The sequence below is a fragment of the Galendromus occidentalis genome, unplaced genomic scaffold (genome assembly GCF_000255335.2).
Source record: "Galendromus occidentalis unplaced genomic scaffold, Mocc_1.1 scf7180000075452, whole genome shotgun sequence".
NCBI classification, from domain to species: Eukaryota; Metazoa; Arthropoda; class Arachnida; order Mesostigmata; family Phytoseiidae; genus Galendromus; species Galendromus occidentalis.
The window spans coordinates 36,838-44,983 of record NW_003803442.1 but is presented as its reverse complement, the minus strand read 5'-3'; positions in this window follow the sequence as shown (position 1 = coordinate 44,983).

Sequence of the window (8,146 nt, the reverse complement as noted above, 5' to 3'; positions counted from 1 at the left end):
CTGGAGCTGACCATCGGTATAAGTGCTCGACTCTTTCGAGACTGCTGAGCTCCGCAATGGAGCTTATGAAACGACAAATCAATGATCAGGTCATAGAGCTCTGGGCATCGGGGCTGACGGCAGATCGTGAATCGGGGCGCACCCGCTCGGATACCCTTGTTACATTCATGTTGCCCGAGAGAAAGCCGCTCGGGGCTGCTGCTCCCTCAGTCCCTCAGGCGGCAGAGCCGCTCGTCATCGCCGCTCGTTTAGATGACATCTGAACGCTGGATATTTGAACGCCGACATCTCGACGCCGGACGACTAGCGCCGAGACAACTGAACGCCGAGACAGCTGAGCGCCGGACTACTTATGTTAGAGCCGAAAAACTTGATGATAAATCCTTCCAGTCAATTCGTCAACTACCTTATTTACTGGAAACGAGCACATTCGAATCCACGGAGGACCTCGCCATACCTCGAATCTGATGAAGCCTTACGATGACAATTCGACGTAAGCGATAAGTTATACGATACTAGATGACGGATCCATAGAAAAATTCGCGGCGCATCCCCTGAGTCATTCGAGCACCGTATGTGCGGGGAGATTGTTCACTTTGAACTATTTTTTATCGATATTTGCGTATTCCTTCCGTTTCGCGGCCGGCTGGTTGCCGCTCTCAAAGCGAGCGACAAGCATGACCCTTTGGTGTTGAACCCTCTTGAATTCGTCGATGAAGCGCCACAAAAGACGACAAACTCCAAATTCTGTCTGCGGGCGGCGATGCGCAGCCTCCTCGCAGTTATTTGTCCGCGAGTCTCCTCCAAGCGCTCGGGCCACATACTGGGAGGGAAGAGAGGTTACCAACTGTGAGCCGCGGGAATAGAGATCTAAAGTAGCTGTGGGAGGAAGGATGGATCTACTCATTCGCAATTTCAGTTGGACCCAAGTATCAGCTCTTACACTTCAGAAGAGGGGTCTCCAGCTGTTTGTTCGTCAAACACAAGACACGAGACCTCGATCGAAGTTCAGCGAAAGAGCCGAGAGGACCGTGCGGTGCAGGTCAGTGACGATCGAGGATCGAGATGATCACGGGAAAGGTCAAGGGGAGACACGACAACACAGGCATTGACGATGGATAAGACCATGATGACGCAGATGGCGGAGCTCATCGATGGAGCGCTGAGGATCAGTGGCGCGACTTGCCAGGGCTAACCCGAGGCGGATGACTCAGCGTGTGCGCGAACGTTCAGACCGGTAGATAAATCGAAGTCGGTCGAATTGATCCAGGGGGGCTCAGGTTTGGTTGCCGAGGACTGGTAGGAGCAATTGAAGATAGTCCGAGGAGTCGGAAGGTGGTCCGAGAATCATAGCAGAAGGGAGCGAAGCGTCATACTGATCAAGATGGCCGGCTCGGCGAAGATGTGGCATCGACACCATGGCGCGAAACTGGGAACGTTCGCTGAGTGGGAGGTCTAATTCAGGAAAACGTACATCCCGAAACAGACCCCGGCTGCCCTGATGGAAGATCTATGCAGATGCCGACTGAAGAAAAATGAGAACCTGGAATCCTATGCTCGGCGAGTACGGGTGGCCGCGGAAGAGGTCGTAATTACGGCGAAGACTGCGAAGTACATGCGAGCAGCCTTGCAGGACGACAGAAAGCCTGCACTCTTGATGGGATACTCTGACCAGATGGAGTGGCTGTGCGAAAGCGAGAAGGCGAAGTCATGGCACCACTTTCGGATTGCGAAGAGGGCGAAAGGAGAACGAGGAAAGGATCGGTTGTTGCCAAAGCTAACGTCGTAAGTCGCAAGGACATATTTCGGCTGGAACCGGCGAGAACAGGCGTTCGACACATGAGTCAGATTTGCGTGCAGTTGCTGATTCGAGAAGAGATGTGCGGGCAGGACGAAGCTAGCGGAATGCACCATAACGGAAGTGGCCGGCAGCCGAGCGATATGGTCACGATCATTCCGAATATCAGAGGTCGAGCGTGAGGCTTTGGAGAAAATCTTACAACATTTGCTGACCGCGGGTTTGATGACGGGGTCGAATTCCTCGTACGCGAGACTGGTCTTAGTGGACACGAAACGAGATGGTTCATTCCTGATGGAGATTGATTACCGCGAACTCAACAGTCATTCGAAAGAAGTTCCCGATATGGCTGATCGACGGTATCCTCGACGCTGTTGGCGGGCGTCGGCTGTATTCTTCCATTGATTTGGCATGGGGCTAATACCACATACCGATGGAGAGCGGATCTGAGAAGAAACCAGCAGTCACGACTCCGGATGAGCACTATGAACCGAGCGTCATGATGATGGGGCTGGTTAATTGAGCAGCAGTGTTCCGAAAGCTTATGTCGAAAGCTAAGAAAATGGTGAGAGATGAGACGGTGTTCCCATTCATGAATACGGCTAGAAGAAGTGAGCCTCACCATCCGGCTGTCCGAATGCAAGTTTTTCATGGATAGGGTCGACTTCCCTGGCTTCACTAAATCAGCAGGGAGAATACAGCCTGGGACGGCGAAGGTGAAGGCAATCGAGGGATACCCAAGACCAGGGAATGTTCAGGACGTTCGCGAATTCCTTGCTTGGCGGAATTCCATTGATCTTGGTCTGGCAGGATATCTCCGACGTTTCATTGTGGGTTTTGCGACGACAGCGAGTCCGTTAACCTCGCTATTGAGAAAAAAGGCTCAGTTCGAGAAGTCGGACGCATGTGAAGGGGCCCCAGATGACTCGAAAACATCTTGGTTCGAGAGTCGGGGCTTCGGAAATTCGTACGAACCCGGAGGATTGAGTTGCACACCGATGCGAGCGTGGTTGGACTCAGCGCAAATCTCATGCAATGGAGCGAGGCGTGGAAGATGTTGAACGCAGTGAGTCGAAGGCTGTCGGCTTGCGAAAGAAGACAATTCCACCACGTCGGAGCAATTAGCGGTTGTTTCGGCCTGCGAAAGACTCCGACACTATCTCCATGGTATGGATTTCTTCGTGGTTACCGTCTGCGTGGCGGTCAAGACATTGACGAAGAAGCTACTTCAAGTCAGATAGCGCGTTGGCTGAATCGTTCCGCCGAATACTCATTCACAGTCGTGCATAGGTCACTAACGAACAGAGCTCTGCGCCGCGCCCCGAGATCGCCGGCGATCGCCGCCGCCGCCGAGCTCTGAGCACGGCGTCCTGCGGCGGAACGGCGCGCCGTCATGATCCCCATGGTAAATAGTCAAGAGCCCTTTTGAAAGATTTCGGAAGACCTTCGGAGCAAATCGAGGGAATACAGAAGAAAATGTTCATCAGAGTCGAAGAAAGAGCACCCGGGCCGAGCTCGATGCGCTCGCTCGATGAAAAGAATCGTAGACGACACCTTATCTCATCCGAGAATGGAGACGATTCATAAGTTTTTCTGTCGACTCCTCGCCGCACATCAAGAGACGAAATAGGAATGACGAGCCTGCCGTCTTGTCTTTTCATACACGATAATCGGGAGTTCTTGCAGAATAAGTGACTTAAGAACAAATGAACCTAACTTGTGCTCGCTCTTCGATTCCTACTCTCGCCATTCCGAAGCTCACTCCTTCCTTGGTGCCCTAGCTCACTCCTTGGGATCTACTTTCCCCATGGAGCTCGCTCCGGGTAAGAGAGAACCGCGGCGCGCCGTGAGTCTCTACCTCGCTGAAAAACGCCGCGGCGTGCGCCGCCGCCTCTTATTTCGCCTGTCGCCGCCGCCGCGAAAAATCAGATGACGCACAGCACTGTTAACGAAGATGCATCATGTCGACACATTTGGCAGATATCCAGCGGAGGATGCGAACCAAGATCGCGAGAAAATCGAAGATGATGTAGACGGCTCTGTGAAGAGGATGTGGGCACTAGAGACGTTCGAAAAAACATGAGGAAGTAGGTAGTTGTCTCGATGCACGGTCGTTCAGGACACTTCGGAACGGGCAAGACGCTGGACTTGATCAGAGAGCACCACTGGTTTCTTGGAATGAAGAAATATGTCGGCAGACACTCCAAGCAGCATATAAGATACTGCTTAGAGTTTCTACATGTGAGAGAAAAGGCGGGACGCCAAGAACGAATGTCAATCAAAGTCTTTATTCACTCGTAATGAGTAGTTTCTTCCTATCTAAGTAAGTAATTACATTTTCTCTGTTCATTTGGTCTCTCGGTTTGGAGATCATTCAGAGATATCACATTGGGGCATTCTCGAGCGTGGTATTTGGGACAGAGTTTGGAACATCTTCTGCATATACAATCGTCGGATGGTTCGTGGAATCCTTGAGTTTTACAGAGTAAATGATGAAAGCCGTGTACAGCGAATCTAGTGACAATGTGTCGGTTCGTCCTTCCCGGTTTTTTCCAGGAGTCCATTGTCATTGCTTCCGTTGAATAGAAGCTCACGTCAACTTCATCGAATTTTTCCTCCCATGTGCGTTGGTGGGTCTTGTACGCTTCAGTTTCTTCTAGGTTGTGTCGCTTCTTAACGTCCTCCGTGAGGGTCGACGCACCCGTCAACAGGTGGGCCAGGCGATTCCCCGTCGTGTGGTGAAGCCGGAGGGTTCGCTTGATGAATGTGGCCTTCGTTTTGTCAAGAGCTGTCATGTCGTTGGTCGTGAGGAATGGCCAGATTAGTTCGATTCCGAACTCGGCTACTGGTGCGATCTTGATGTCGAACAGGCGGAGTGCCGTGTTGACCGATAGCATGTGAGGGGATTCTATAGATCGCATGGCCAGGGTCGCTCGGTTGCATCGGTCTCTCACGTGCCCCGTGAACGAGGATCCGCAGTGATGAATCGTGACCCCGAGGTATTTGAAGCTATTCACGAATTTAAGTCTGTTGCCTCCTATCGTTAGAACATCCTTCACTGATATTCCTCCTCCTTTTCGACATTTCATTGCCTCCGTCTTTTCTGTGTTGACCGCTAGTCCAAGCGTCTTCGACATTGTGTTCAGTCTGCATAGAGCTTCTTGGACGAGTAGGCGTTCCGGACTGTATATGACTACGTCGTCCGCGTACAACAGAATTTTGATCCGGCTGTTCCCTCGATGAACTTCGGCGGGGAGGTCTTTCAGAAGAACTGAAAACAACAATGGGCTCAATGCGTCCCCTTGTGCGAGGCCAGTAGTTTGTTCAAAGGAGGGGTGTTCCACGATTCCATCCTCGAGAGCTATGGAGTTGGCTTGGAGGATCGATGTCAGTAAGGCGAGAATCTTGTTCGGAACTCCCGCCTTTGTCAACAGCTCCATAACAAGGTCTCTTGGAGCGGAGTCGAAAGCCGTGCGGTAGTCTACGAAGACAGCGTACATGAACTGACCCTGTTTCTCGAGCCTCTCTTGAATGTCTTCCAGGAGAATCTTGCAGGCGGTGCTCGTCGATTTGTCCCTTCTGAAGCCGTGTTGCTCCTTCGGGATGATCCCGAGTGCCTCGAGGTAGTCGCTAAGTCGGGTGGTTAGGATTCTTGTCAGGAGCTTGTATCCCGTGTTCTTCTTTGCAATTCCTCTCCAGGACTCTGGTTTTGAAGCATCTCCTTTCCCTTTCGGAATCACTGTAAGTAGCGTGTCGCGCCACTTTTTGGGTATCGATCCTGTTTTCAGACATTCGTTGAACAGGGCCTGCCAACGGGGAGCGAGGAAGAGGGAGTTTTTGATGTGTTCATTGGTAATGAGATCAGGGCCTGGAGCTTTCCCTGATTTCAACGATTTCATCGCTTCCACAACCTCATTGATAGAGAAGTCTGAAGATAGGATCTCTCGCTCGAATGCCGTTGGGGCGTCCCAGGCTGAGGAGTAGCTGTAATTGCCTGAAGGCACCGAGTCGCGCGCCGATAAGATGTTTCGGAAGTGCGATATGAGGGCATCCTTCTGGACTGGGCAGGCGGCCGGAGCAGTTCTCTGAAGCCATCTGTAGGGTCTTTGTTCAGCCTCTTCGATGAGTTTCTGTTCCTGTCTCCTCGCATGCTCTAGCTTCTGGGCTTTGTAAGTGCCTCTGCACAGTGTCTTGAAGTGCGCTGCGAGGGGTCTGAGTGAAGGGTATTGGGCCGCCAGTTGAGATGCCGCCAGTTGACCTGATCTTGCTGCCCTACATAGGCTGTTGAACCAAGGTCTCCCCCTTCTCGGGGTTGGATACTTGGAAGACGACCGCAGTATTTCTGTGATGTGACTCGCATATCCATCCACATTTATCTGCTGAGGGACAGGGAGGATTTCATGGGCTCTTGATAGGAGTTTCGTCTCGTTGATGCTTCTTGAGAGTGGTTTGCGTTTCACTTTAGGGGTCGTTTCTCCTTCGAGGGTGATTTCGATGCCAATTGGGAGATGCGGTTTGATGGAGGCCCCTTCTCTGAACCCGTGATTCGTACCCAGGAAGGAGACATTCCTGCGGGGCATATTTGTCGCGAAAATGTCAATGATCGAGCGGTCCTAATGATTTTCGAAAGTATGTTCCCTCAAGTCGTTCACTACCCAGCAGCCGATACTGGATAGGAAGTCGAGGAGCGCTGTCGTGCGTTCGTCGTGTTCCCGCTCCATTCGTGTGTTGAAGTCGCCGCCTAGGATTAGGGGTTCCGTGCTATTGAACGCTCCCGTTCCCGTTGAGAGTTTGTCGAGCAGGATTTCGCTAGATTCGGTTCCCGCCGGACGGACGTAAGCTGCCACGATGTTGAATCTGGAGCTCCTCGCCGCTATCAGGTTTTCTTCGTTTAGGACAGGGACGAGGTCCCCTACTCTATGATTGTAGAGTATGGAGACCCCTCCGCTTGGGCGACCTGCGCCCGGTGTCTTGAGCGCAGGGGAATGGATTGCGTAGAAGCCTGATGTGTTAAAGGGGAGACAGACCAAGTTTCCGTAAGTATGAGAATATCGATGTTTTTGAGGCAGTCCGGGTCAATGAGCTGAATGTTTTTCGCGCCTTCACAGTTCCACTGAACTATGTTTAACGTCTGGTTCTGGTCGGGGGTCGTCCTCTGCTCGGCCGGCGGAGGCTTCCTCCGCGGCTCCGGCTTCTCGAGGTTTCTGCTCGAGGAGGTCGCGACTTGCTCCTCCGTCTCGCTGTTAGGGTTGGGGGCGGATTTCTCCCCTGGGACCATTGCATCATCGCCGTGAGCATATCCCGAAAATGGGGAAGGTTGGGGGTGGGATCACGTCTTCGCTGATCACGGTTTAGTGAGAGGGTCCGCTTGGCTGCCGGTCTCTGCTGCGATGTCGCGTTGGAATGCCTCGTTCTTGCTGCGAATGAAGAACGAATGTGTAATCCAGTCCCGGCCGCGCGGAGACCTTTCCAGAGGCTCATGATGGGCCACCTCGGACCGCTTCCGAAATTTTCTGGGAAGGAACACATCATAGTTCTTGTGGACAGTTTTTCGGACTACAGTGTAACCTGACAAATAGGTCCACCTTCCGTCCGAGCAAAACGCGGACCGATACCTCAGGTGGACGCTTTACGCGATTGACGACATTTTCCTCTGAAGTTGTCTCTCCTTCACCCCTTCTCCTCGGATAAGCACGGAATGAAGAGGCATGCCTTTGGTCTCACTGAATGCACTCATTTTTTACTGTAGGTATTTATCATAGATCTTGTCATTCCTGCTCATGAAGGTGTATAAATTGGTCTGACGCAGTAACTCCTGAATGTGGTTCAAGATGAAGTTCTGGACTTCTCTCTTACACTTGAATCGTTTATTTTCGAAACATCGTAACTCCACTCTGGGAAAACACCCAAAAACAATCTTCCCCCTGTAGTGTATCCCACAGGATACCGATCCTGGCTTGTGGGGCCATTTACGAAAGCTCTTGGTGAGAGCTTTCAGAAGAAAATATTACACCGCCCTCCCTCTCATTCTGTGGCTACACGCGGAGAAATGAGTCTTTGGAGTTACGATGTTTTGAAAATAAACGTTTTTTCCAAACTCAGGAATCTTTATCTCGCCGTAAAAACGTCCAGGATCATCGTAGGAGGCTGTTTTTTTTTTCAAAATGTAGCCCAGGTCCTCAGCTTTTCAACGAGGCGCCGCACGACCCTATAGCTCCATTCAATCAAAAGTTACGGGCGTTTTAAGAATGGACCACTCCCCATAGACTTAACATTGACACGGAATTTTCCAGGACGGGTTTTTCCCTTCCCTCAAAAACATTGTAGAAACGTCCACAATCATCGTAG